Source organism: Tupaia chinensis, unplaced genomic scaffold (assembly GCF_000334495.1).
Source record: "Tupaia chinensis unplaced genomic scaffold, TupChi_1.0 Scaffold149178_1, whole genome shotgun sequence".
In the NCBI taxonomy this organism is placed as follows: Eukaryota; Metazoa; Chordata; class Mammalia; order Scandentia; family Tupaiidae; genus Tupaia; species Tupaia belangeri.
This window is the reverse complement of record NW_006209026.1, coordinates 916,264-928,943: the sequence shown is the minus strand read 5'-3', so window position 1 is coordinate 928,943 and position 12,680 is coordinate 916,264.

Below are 12,680 nucleotides of genomic sequence, written 5' to 3'. Positions count from 1 at the left end.
TATGGCTATGTCGCTGAACTCCCATGTAGCCGACCGCAGTTCAAGTCCCAGACGCAGTGGCTTAAACTCACGCCAGGCGCATGTGCGTGCGTGCCCAAGATCCCGAGAGGAGAATGGAGAAGGGATTGTGGCATGACCATCCCCCCTGGGGGGGGGATTTCTTGCTTTCTATCTCTCTGTCTCTGTCTTTCTGGAAAGTGCACACACCCTATAGCAAAAAAAAAATGCACTTAGAAGGGAAAGAAGAGAGAAAAAGAAAGGAAGAAGTAGAAAAGATAAAAGGAAGGAAGGAAGAGAAAAGACAGGGACAAATTCTCATGAGGCAGCTTCATTATGTGGCAGGGAATGGTTACTGGCCTCTGATCTGCATTTAGTGACTTACATGAAATGAACCAGTTTTAAGTCTGGGTTCCTCTGCTTGGAATTTTGGGTTTTACACTCAGCAAATATGGTAAGTGCCCCCTTCTATGGTGGGGGCAAAGGGCAATAAAACAGATCTAGTTCCCTACAGATTTCTCACTGTCACCAAAAGAATAGCTGGGCTCCCTGTGAGATGATAGGAAGCCCTCTCTCATGAATGGAATTGGGGACAGGAAAGGGCATTGTTTGCCCTCCACTCAGCAGTGCTCGGATTTCCTCACATAACTGCATTGAACACTTGTTTGTTCAGGCGTTGCATCCCCTATCCCAGGATGCATGGGGCTTACCATTGGGTCATTTATGTAGTGTTTCCCTGACCCTGAAATATGCCAACAGGAGGATGGTCTGAGGGACTCATGAGGTAATTCTCTCATAAAAATAAGAACAGCTAGCTTTGTATACAAGGAACTTCCACATAATTCTGATTCATGCCTCACAAACAGTCCTGTGGGAGGAAAAGGAAATATAATTCTCATTTTTTTTTCTTCACAGAAGAATAATTTGGGGCTTAGAGGATTGAAAAAAAAATCTAAGAACTTTTAGCAGGTTAGGCAGTCAGCCCAGCTGGGTGAATATTTCCTGTGTGACAGAAGTTACTGTTCTGTGCCTTCTGTGTCTTTCAAAAAGGCAGGTAAGTCTCTCAACAGGGAATTTACAGGCTAGCTGAGGGCGGTAGAGGGGAAGCATGTAAGCATCTAACTATAAAGAGAATTTATTGGTAATTGCCTCAAAGAGGGTAAAAGAAGTAAAGTTGTGGAAGATGATGACCTGGGCTGAAGTGGGAGGAACACTTGAATTGGGAAGTTCTCCAAATTGAGAACTGAATATTGAGAAGTAGGCAGGTATGTGAGGAGCTGGGGAGAGGGCAACCCCAGCAAAGGAAAAGTATTTTAAGACAGTGATGAACTTGGCAAGTCATAAGGGTACAAAAAGGACTCAGGCAACTGGGATGCAGTGAAGAAGGAGAAGGCTATGGTATGAGGGTAGTCAGGCAGAGCTTTGTGGGCCATGAGGAGTTTATGTTTTACTTGAAGTGAAATGGGAGCTTCTGCTTTCTTTAAAAACATCCTTATTGAGTTATATTTTACATATCATAAAATTCACCTATTTCAAGTGTGCAATTCAATGATTTTTATAGCCTGATTGAGGAGTGCAACCATCACCATAAATCAATTTTAGAACATTCTCATCATCCCAATTACATTCCTCATGCCCACTCATAGTTATTCCCTGTTCCATGCAACAGCTAATCTACTTTCTCACTCTATAAATTTGCCTTTTCTGGACATCTCTGTAAATGGAATCATACATTACTATGTGGTCTTTTCTATCTGGCTTCTTTCACTTGGCATAATATTTTTGAAGTTCTGTAGCATGTGTCAGTAATTTGTTTCTCTTTACTGCTAAATAGGATTCCATTGTACAGATATACCACAGTAGGTTGTTTCATTCTGGGGCTATTTGAATAATGCTGCCATGAACAGTCATATGCAGTCTGGATGTTTTCCTTTGAAGTATCTTGGGTAGATACCTAGATGTGAAATGCTGAGTTGCACAGTAATTCTGTCCCGTTTTATTCCCACCAGCAATGGCTTTTCATTCTTCACATATTTACCATTTGTTGTCTGACATATTAATGATATTCATTCTAGTGGATGTGAAATAGTATCTCAGTGTGGACTTAATTTGTATTCCCTTAATGACTAATGATATTGAGTATTTTTTATTTTCTTTTTCAATGCTTATTTTGTTCATGATAGAGAATACATGAGTATGCATGAGAGAAACAGAAAGAGAAAAGAAGCCCCCCTTGCCAGGGTCCCACCACATCACAATCCCCTTTTCCTGACCCTCCAACTTGTCAGTCTTGGATACATGAGCATGCACCTATATGTTTTCAAACCAATCCAGAGATCCAGACCACAGTTGACTATGTGGCTTCCAGCACTACAGGTTAGCCTGCTACTGACTGTGTCAGCAGGCTAGTCATTTCCTATCCTTCTTACCAATGGAAGAGGTGTAAGCAGGGGACAAAAATGACATGATTCATGCTTTAACATCAGTCCGATTACTAAATGGCAAATAGACTATAAGTGGAGACTAGTTAGAAAATAGCTGCAGTAATTCAACAGGGAGATGATGGTGTCTCTGATTTGAGTTATAACAATGGAAATGGAGAAAAGGGGTTTGAATAGGGGTACATCATAAAGGTAGACCCAACGAAGTCAACTAACGGTCTGAATGTGGGGTGTGGGCTAGAGGGAAAACTTGGGAGTCATCAGCACATGACTGGTATTTAAAACCTGAAGACTTAGGGAAAGAATGTGGAGAAAAAAGAAGAGAAAATAAAGCCCCAGAGGCATTTTGAAAGAGTTGTTTATGAAGATCAGAAGGTAAGGTTGACAATTTGAAAGTTAGGATTGGGGTGACATTAAGCTAAGGGAAGCATCAAGAAATATTTTCATGGCACAACCATGGTGTTGCAACTGTTAGGCCACTGTTACATGAGGCTGAGGCCACAAGGGGGACTCAGTTTAGATCCCAGACCAACCTGAACAGGCTGGGTACAATAATAGGCACGTGCAATCCTAACTAACTGGGAAGCTGAGACAGAGGACCATGACGGGGTACCTGTCAAAAATGCCTGTATCTCTGTCTCCCTACCCCTCCTCCTCTCTTGCACACACACCTCTCTCTCACACACAAAGGGAGAAAATGTTTACAGAGAACCTATACCTGTGATATAAAATACCATAGTCACTAGCTATACATAGCTAGTAGAAATTCTCTAAAAAGCTCAGTCTGACAACTCCAGTAGTTGCCACATATAGCTAATGACTACTTAAAATGTGGCTTATTGAGTTGAGATGTAATTATAAGTTGGATTTTAAAGAATTAGTACAAAAAAAAGAGAATGTAAAGCCTTAGTAATTTTTTATGTTGATTGAAATAATATATTGGGTTAAATAAAACTATTATTAAAATTAGTTTTACCTAGGGGCCAGCATGGAGTTTAAGGCACTGATTGAAATAATAGTTTGGGTTAAGGCACAGAGGTTAAGGCATAGAGGTTAAGGCGCTAAATTCCATATGGCCATCTGTGCAATTCAAGTCCTGCCTGGACCTAGTAGCCTTGAGAACATGCCAGGCACATGTACATGTGTGCCCTAAATTCTGAGCTGAGCACAGAGAAGGGATTGAAGCATGGCCATTCCCTTGAGGAGTGGCTTTCCCCTCTCTTTATCTCAATCTGGCAAGTGTACACACCCAATATCAAAAACTTGGGGAAAAATTAGTTTCATCTATTTCTTTGAACTTTTTTAATGTGGCAACTAGAGAATTTAAAATAGCATATGTGGCTCAGAGTCTCTCTCTTTTGGGCAGTGTTGGTTTTATAATGTTCTGTCCACAGTCTCATTCTGGTTTTCCAGAAATGTCACTGTGGTATATTAAAGCCTCTTGCACAGAATTTGAATTTATATGAGAATTCTGCAAGTGTTCATTACAAGCCTTTCTTAAGGTGCTAATAGGTATAGATCATGTTTACGACTTAAAATAAAAATGTCAGGACCAGCAGGTGGTGCAGAGGTTAAGGCAGATGGATTCCACAAGGCTGATTGCATGGTTCAAGTCCCAAACCCAGTGGCTTAACAAACAAGCCAGGCACATGTGCATGTATGCATGCCCAAACTCCCAAGAGAAGAATGGAAGAGAAGGAATTGCAGCATCACCATCTCTCGTGGGTGTGTGTGGTGTGATTTCTCACTTTTCTCCTCTCTCTAGATCTCTCTCTGTATCTCTGGAAAACACATGTGCCTATAACAAACAAACAAACAAGAAGTGCCAATGTCCAGGCTATATTTTTTTATTTAATTTTATTATTATCATAGTCTTTTTCATATTACATTGAATCACATATGTCTGTACAGTGTATTACCTTTCTTTTTCCAGCATAATTGCCATGCATATTGGTCAAGACAAAGACATTACTATCCACACAATCATCATCAAATAGCTTTTTATAATTTTTTTCAGATTATTATTATCATTTTTTAAAACATTCAATCACTGTATATCATTTGCTTTGCAAAAAGAGTTTATCCAACATGAAATACACCTCAAAGGCTTTCAACAGGCAGTAAACCATTTCTGTGTTTATTTGTTCTCTTGTTATCCCTTTCTATACTCTCCCCTTCACACCCCCACCCAAGTTCCACATTGTCTTCAGCACCCATAACTATTTTCACTGTTTTTATGCCCTCCAATATTTTGATCTCTACCATAAAGTGTGGATAGTTGGTATGTATTAAGTGGATACATACAATATCTTTCTTTCATAACCTGGCTTGGTTCACTCAGCAATAGATCCTCCATATCCGACCACTTTCTATCAAATGCCAAGGTCTTGTTTTTTATGGCTTAATAGTATTCCATAGCGCATATGTGCCACACTTTTTCCATCCATTCATCTGTTTGTGGACATTTGGACTGGTTCCATGTCGTAGTAATTATGAATAATGTTGCAATAAACATTGATGTGCAAGCGCTTTTCCGACTGAGCATTCTCCTGTCCTTTGGGCAGACACCCAGAAGTTGTCCAGGGCATTTTAGATATGTGTTTACATTGTGCAGGTAGGCCTATATTTTAGCAAAATATTTGATCTTTGGTTAACTGAGAAACTACCGTTAAGATGGAGATACCATGTTCTTGATACCTGTAAGACTTAGGTGTCCTTGCTGACTGTGAAAAAGTTTCAAACAAATAAATCTCCACTTCCATCTGTTTAAATACAACTTGATTAAATGAAGAGACACATAATTATTTAATAAGGTCACCATATGAGTTAGAAATGATGTGTTTTTCCTCTTCACATCTTTGAGATTCTTTACATAACACAAAAATTAGTTTCAAGTTCTTTTCCAATGGCTTTGATGGCCGGAGTTTCCCTTTAGAAATAAATTGTTCCCTTTGTTTAGAGATCTTAGAGGTGAACTGTATGGGTACAACTCCAAAATTTCTGTTTTCTTTTCCACTCTTAATGAGTAAGGTCATTTGAACAAAATAGTGTCCTCATAGGAATAGAGTTACAAAGTTTTTTTAAAATATATTTCATAGAAAATAACTAGGTAGATTTTGTTCAGATCTCTGGCAAAGTTTTTGTGACCTCAATATAGCACTTTCTCTAATGCATATGACTCAAATATCAAATCCAGAGGGACAGTAATAATGTATTCATCCAGCTCATCACAGGGCTAGTAACTGAGCATTGTATAGGTCACCTTTGTTTCTAAAGCATCCTACCATATAACTTGCCTGACTACAGTGGCCTAGAGTGCTAAACACACTTTCATCCTTACTGGGTTTCTCAGACAGGCTGTTTATAGAAAGACTTCTGAAACTATCTAGGGACTAGGAGGTCTAGTTCTACTATGCCCTTAATTTCCCAGCTGCTTACAGAATGATACTTGGCCTCTCTGGGCTTCAGCTTCCTCATCTGTAGAATGAACATTACTCTAGACCAATAGTTCTTGAACTACAGTATTCATCAGAGGGCTTGTTAAAACCCAGATTGTCCAGAGCCTCGGGAGTTTCTAGCCCATTAGGTCTGAGGTAGGCTCTGTGATACTCACTGCTGATCAGTTCCAGGATGATGCTAATATTGCTGTTTTAGGGACCACTGACCATCTCTGCCACAGCCCACTAGATGAGCCTTCTATTGTTTCTGTATGTGTTAAGTGGAAGTTTGTTTGCTGGTTGGCTCACTAAATGCAGACGTTCCCTAAAGGTCTCAGGCCATCTGATAGCTCTTTAAAAAGGCTTTCAAAAAGCAAGCCAGTCATCAGAAATTCAGGCATCTCTAATTTTGATAAATGAAAACTAGATTATTTTATTAGCATTCTGAGATTGTATAATAAAAAATACACTTTGCAGTTTGGAGAGAAGATAAGTCAGTATTAATTTCTCTTCTCAGTGTAGCAATTACTGCTTATCCATCTCACCATTACATTTCAGCTGAAATATAAATTTGGGAAAACATGCAGCATAGACTGCTTAATCACTCCCTGCAAAAATTCTCTAATGTGAGAAGTTTTCTCCTTGGGTCACTTTGGCATTACACAGTTGGATCTGTATTGTGGTAAAGCTGAGAATCTAACTGATTATTTTAAATTATATACAATAAAACAATCCATTATAATTCAAATATTTTCAATGGGAATCAGCTAATGTTTTAGCAATAAAACAAAATTATGCCTTTTCCTGTGTATGATGCAGAAATAGTTTTTGATATGATACAGATACTTTACAACTTCTTTTAAAAATATATATATTTTTAATTTGCTATAGAGCACACACACTCACTAGAGAGAGAGAGAGAAAGTGAGAAAACAAGTGCTGGGTTCAAAATTCAAAATGCAGTCAGCCATGTGGGAGTCTTGTGCTTTCACCACCTTAACCTCTGTCCTCAGAGGTGGGAACGTTTTAAATCAAGGTTGAAAACTTTAGAAAAGTTACTGTGAACCATGCCTCTGTGAGACACTTGGAAGCTATACCCGAGAAAGCCATTGCCCTGTTTCTATATGTGCGATATAGGGACAGCAGTTTCCTGTGTGCACAAAGTATGTATTGAGGATGTATTTCATTTGTAATTAACATACTTCCTCAGGTTACTGACTGGAAAATCCTGGATACCCTATCAGAACAGGTTGTCCATTCAACAAGCTTCTGAAGGTACAGGCAGTCATGGAGGTGATAGGAAGAAGGTGTCACCAGCCTTGCCCGCCAGCCAGAGACAGCCAGGGCAGCCAGCTCAGCTCGCATCCACTTCCTGAACAACTGTGATCACCAGCATCAGAAACAGTCAGGAAGTGTCTCTTTGTAAAGATGTAAAACATAATATTCAATGCTGGCCAGGGACCAGTGTTAATACGCATGAAAGTTAGTACATATTTCCTGGAAAGCAGTTTGGCAGGAATCAAGATCTGTAGACATTCACTTCCTTTTAACTCCGTAATCTCCTTTCTAGGAATCCATTCCCTGGAAATGTCAATGATACCGACATACATTTGTATGCACAGAGAGTTACTGCAGCACTGTTTGTGACATAGAAAAACAGAGAATATCCCCAGTTACCAACAATAGAAGGGTGGATAAATGGTTCATCAGAATTTCTTCTAGTTTTGAAGAATAGCCAATGATACAGGAAAATGCTCTTGCTATAATGTTAAGTAGGGGGGGAAAGCCAGTGAGAATCTTAACACCATATGATGCTGTGTTGTGATGTGCTGTGTCAACTTGGCTAAGCTGGGAGCTATGGGTCCCAGAGTTCTGTTCCCTCTGTAGGTTAGAACGGCCAAAAGAGGAATTTGTGTGAGAACTAGCAGTCCAAAGTGACAAAGCAACTATTATTTTCCGCAGGAGTGTGTATCAGAAGTAGTAACGATAGAAGAGAGGCGTCCTAGCCCTCCACTCTGCACCCAGCACTTTTTGTTTTCTGGCTTCTGGCCCTATTGACTAACCCACAGTAGTCACGGGCCCAGCACACATCTGTGGATATGAGTCCATGGACCCACAGAGAACCTATGGGCAGCACTCAGTAGATTGAAAGATGCTCCCCCCTGCGGTCTCCCTTTGTGCTGGATGTGTCTACTTGTTTCCTCTAGCTCTTGTAATAAACTATGAAATTTAGTAGCTTAAAACAACATGTTTATTCTCCTACAGTTCTGGAAACCAGATGTCCAAAATCAGATTGGATAGGCAAAAGTGAAAGTGTCCACAGGGCTGGTTTCCCCAGGAGGCTCCAAGGGAGAGTCTGTGGTTTCTAACCTCTGGAGGCCACTGCATTAGTAGGCTCATGACCCCCTCCTTGTATCACTCCCATCATCATTTCTTGCTACTACAGTCAAGTCCCCCTCTGCCTCCCTTTCATAAAGACACTTGTTATCACATTGGGCCCACCTGGATAATCCAGGCAAACGTGCTTGGTTTCTCACTTGCTGGGTTAATGGCTACTCTCTTGCTCCAATGTCCCCATCTTAGACCTTCATTTCTCTCTCCTACAATTATGTAAGGCCCAATTTCTATAAATTCTATAACAGAGACTCTTCTTGCCCATTTTGAACTTTAACTGATAAAAATCCCAGTGCTGTATAAAATGTGTGCTTATATATATGCATAAAAAGGCTGCAGAGGTTATATCACTATGTTAATATTACTAATCTCTGGGTTGTAAAAATAAGATTGTAGAAAGGAAGAGACTGAAGCTACAGGAGAGACAGGGAAGCCTTGAAAGAGAAGGACATGAAGAGAAGAGGTCCGAAGCATCCAAGAAGGGACATGTAGACAGGAAGAGAGACATCACAGAAAGAAGTAGGAAAGGACAGGGGGGAAGCAGGTGCACTAGTAGGTTTGATGGTAGAAAATTAAGGCATTTATTTTGATGGCTTCTATTTTCTCTGTGGAATGGAAAGCAAATCCACAAGTTAAGGTTCAAGGGGAGTGACTGGGCCTGAAGTTTGTAGAGTAAGAATATTTGGAATGGACTTTGTGAAGAATGAGAAAGTGAGCTGAGAGGAGCACTGTGAATCTCTGAACAGTGTGGCCAGCCCGGCTGGGCAGCACCTGACTGCTGAGTCCATGATTGTCTCTCGCCATGTACAACAGCCTGACTGGAAGGAAGAGAAGTCAAGCAGTAGGGCCATCCAGGGTGGAGTTTCCTAGGCAGATGAGAAGGAGACAACGGGGCAAGAGAGTTTAAGATCTAGGGCAATTTATCTCCCTGCCCTCCTCCCAACCCCTGCCAGTGCTTTAGATGAGAAAGTAGAAGCCCAGGGAGTTGAAGTGATTTATCTAAAGCCACAGAACTAGTAAAAGGTATAACTGAACTAGTCTCAGGTCTGTTAACTAAAGAACAGTGCTGTTTTCTTATAGCAAAGCCTGGGATTGCTCACCATGTTAGAAATACTTGGGACAGAAATGGTGGGGAAGGGTAGAATCTGCTATTAAAAATGGAAATTCTTGGGCCCTGATCCTGCTCACCTGAGTCAGAAACATAGGAAAAGTGGCCCCGGAATGTAACAAGCTCCCCCAGGGATTCTGAAGCACAGGAAGGTTTAAGAACTTGGAAAGGACAGAGTGCCTGTCTTATGGATGGACTACGACAGCAGAATTATGGTGAGGAGAGTAAGGGAGGGAGGGGCAGACAGTTTAAGGTTGAGGGCAAATATGTGCAATCTTGAGGAAAGGGGGTGAGGAAGAGACAGGTTGGGGCATAAGGGAGGCCAACAGATACCAGATGATGGGTGGGTCTGCAACAGTGCTTGGAGCTTATGTTAAACACCAGGCTGGACCTGCGGCAGAACCAGACACAAGGCCTACTCTTTTGTCACATTTTTTTTTTCCTTCTTTTGATGAAGATTCAAAAGTATTAATAATAACCCAAGAAATACCAAAGAAGATTCAAAAGTATTAATAATAACCCAAGAAATATGTCTAAGTAAGTGTGTGAAATTCAGTATTTTCTAGTTTTTCTACTGATTAACTACCAAGAGCAAATGGAAATAACCACCAACTCAGTGGCTCCAGCTCTGCATTTGGAGTTAGGATAGGCAGGGCTCCTTGACTCCGGTATTGCCAGGGATGAAATGTTGTGCATCTTTCACTGGCAAGGACACTGTCATTACTTTTTTTTTTTTTTTTTAGAATTATTTTACTTAACTTTATTTATCTGTTTATTTATTTATTTTAATTTGACCAGAGAGGTACAGACTGAGTGAGAGAGAGAGAGAGGAAGAACAGAAATTTACTTGGCTCATAATTCTGGAGGTTGGGAAATCCTAGAACGTGACATCATCATCTGGAGAGAGTCATCTCATAGCAAGGGTAGAAAGTGGAAGCAAGAATGTAAGAGAGAGGCAACAGGGCCAAAGTTCCCCCTTTTATAACTAACCCACTCCCACCATATCAAACCTACTCCCAAGATAATGAACTCACTCCCATGATATCTAACCCACTCCCACAATAACTAACCCACTCTGATAGTAACAAACCAACTTGCAGGATAGTGGCCTTAATCCACTCATGATGTTGGCAACTTCATGGCCTAATCACCTTTTGAAGTCCCCACTTAATAATGTTATAATAGCATCCAAGTTTCCAAAAATGAATGTTTGAGGGACACTTCCAATCTGTGCACTGCCACTTGTTCTCTATGCTCCTGCTGTCATAGAATTTTGGAGAGAAATCTTCCCTTACTACTCTCTTACACATCTCATATCTTAGGGGCTAATGGAATTGAATGACAGGATACTACCTTGACAAACACAGTACAATATTTACCAGTTTATATTTTAATACAAAACTGCAATGTATCTTGTAGGAAGGTCCCAGATTATTATAGAATAATGTTCTAAAAATTGTGCTCTTTAGCAAGAATTGTAAAGCTTTTCACCTTTCTGGATTAGGCGAACTTTCTCTATAGTACCCACCCTCCATGCATGTATCTATGTAGGAGCAATCACGTGGTTCTGCAATTGTCTGCTCTCTCACCAGAAGGCAAGCTCCTTGGGGACAGGAACACACTTATTGTTTCATCTCCAGTATGTAGGTACTGTGTTGACTATGACCTACATGGTATTGAGCTAGAAATGATTAAAGGGCAACACCCCTGAACTACTCCTAGCCCATTTCTACATGGGAGGGTATTATATGGTGTTGTACAACAGTTGTCATGGACTCCTCAACTTTGAGCAATGGCAGGGCCTTTACATTTAGATCTCCAAACAGGAAATGATCTTTTATTTCAAATGCGTTTTAAAACAGCCCACCCTAAGCCATAGGGGGAAGAAAGAAAATCCCACAGAGAGTATATTTGGAGAATATTAATTAAAAATATCCAGGGGACAGCAGACAGTGTAGAGTTATGTCACTGGGCTCCCATACGGCTGACTATGGTTCAAGTCCCAGACCTGCTGGCTTGAAACTCATGGCAGGTGCATGTGCATTCATGCCTAAGATCCCAGGAGGAGAATGAAGGAGGAGGGATTGTGGCATGGCCATTCCCCCAGGAGTGATATCTCACTTCCCTCTCATTGTACCTGTCTTTTTCTCTCTCTGGTGAGCACATGTACCCTAAGGCATAAACCTCAACAACAACAATTACTTTTTTTAATTATCCAAGGCAGTTTTTCCCAAGGTTTAGAGGCAAAGTCTAGCTTTCTGGAGTTAGTAATAGGGATAGGCACAGGAGGGCATCTCCAATCATCAAAGGGGGTGATGGCGTGGACACGTCACTACACTGGAAAGAAAACCAGCCATCCTGGACCAGAATTTTTCTCTTTGTTATCATAGTCAAGGAAGGGTTACTAATTTGTTTGGTGAGGATCAATTAGAGGCTAAAACCACATTTACTGTGGAGACTTTACTGTTTGTATAGTACAGAATGAATTAGTAAATATACAGTTCTCATTTCTAGTTTCAAGTATTTTCAGCAAAGCTTTGTGTTAAAGAACCTCTATCATTTATAGACACCTATACACAAAGACTTCCACCAGATTATTAAAATCAAAATTCAGCTCTCAGAATGAGTAAAACCACGTTAGTAGTATCCCTATCGCCAATTGCCACCCTGTGCATCTTTTCTACCCCTTATCCCTGTCAAACTACATCTTATTAGGGTTTAATTTCAAGCTCAGTATGCAGTATGCACACATAATTAATGCTTGAGATTTGTTGAATGAATGAGTAGATGAGTGAATGAATGATTGAAATTAACATGCCGCCTGCCAACATTTCAGGTGCTATATGTTAACACTTTATACCTTGTACCACTTCCTCCATCACTAGCATAAATCTTGTGAATGGATTTCATGTATTTCTACTCTGTTATATTAACAGCTAGATGTAGCTCTAATGCCAAAGACTGTATTTTCTTCTACCATTAATCTTTCTCTAGCCTGTGAGCTGGAAAAGTCATAATGATGGGAGTTGTCATAATGAACCCAAACGGTAATTGTAATAAGAAAACGGAAGAAGAAAATTGAAAAAGAAAATGTCTCTCCCACAGCACCACAGATAAATGACCCTATTCCCTCCTGCTTCCAAATCCACATGGTTATATTTGTTCTTGTCAAGATCATTAGGTACCAAAAGACCATTTGACATTAGTGGGAATGATATTTTTAATAGGAGTAATATATTGATATTAAAAGAGCATACCTCTTCTTCTGTAGGTTCCTATCTTGTCTGCAAAACTTTGAGTTAA